The sequence below is a fragment of the Rhagoletis pomonella genome, unplaced genomic scaffold (genome assembly GCF_013731165.1).
Source record: "Rhagoletis pomonella isolate Grant_MI unplaced genomic scaffold, Rhpom_1.0 Rhpom_scaffold_00002, whole genome shotgun sequence".
NCBI lineage: Eukaryota > Metazoa > Arthropoda > Insecta > Diptera > Tephritidae > Rhagoletis > Rhagoletis pomonella.
In genome coordinates this window covers 98,653,621-98,654,430 of record NW_023458556.1, presented here as the reverse complement: position 1 = coordinate 98,654,430, position 810 = coordinate 98,653,621, and positions in this window count along the sequence as shown.

The window sequence follows — 810 nt, the reverse complement described above, 5'->3', positions numbered from 1 at the left end:
CTAGACGTAAACGTCTAGTGAGAATACGGGCGTCTCCAAGCTGGCCAATGGCAGTGCACACATTTTCCTTAAATGCTGAGTGGTCGCCACAGCGCTCCATTTCGATAAGCACGCCGCCTTCGCGGGTTTTCCGAACAGATCGAATTACGGTCTCCGACTTCTCGGGTTGGAGCTTACCACGTAACGTTCCCAGCACCTCTGCATAGGTTTTGCCTTCAGCTGGCTTAATGATTAATTTAGCCAGACTCTTCTTTTTTCTCACCCTATTCTTTTTTTTTGCGGCTGGTCGCCTCGCCCTTGTTGACCAAGGGTTTACCTGGCGCTAGCCCTGGCTTGGGCTTTCTGCTTTTTCCAACCGTTTTCCATTGATTATCTGGTACGGTTTTCTTTGCATTATTATCTTTATTTCCATTATTATTATTTCCATTATTAATAATAATCTTATTACTACTATTATTATTATAGTTAGTGTTCTTTTTCTTTTCCGGCTCGCCTGTAGGGGTGTCGGATCGAGTTCGAGCTCTCTTTTGCGAGCCAGGGCCAGTTTTCCGCTGCTCGGAAAGGGTAGACCCCTTCCGGCGCTGCTCTCGGAGGTAGCTTAATATAGTTAAGCTCTCCTCGATTTGGGCCATACCCGTTTTTATGTCCATGGACACATTCTTCTGTTTAGAGACAGCGCTCTGCATCTTCTTCAAGACGAGCCGAATCTGGGCCAATTGGTCATCTTCATTGCCTTCGCAAGTTCCCAAGCTTGCGGTGACATGCTTGTCGCTGTTTGCAGCAGCCGGCGTTTGAAGACGACTATCTCGG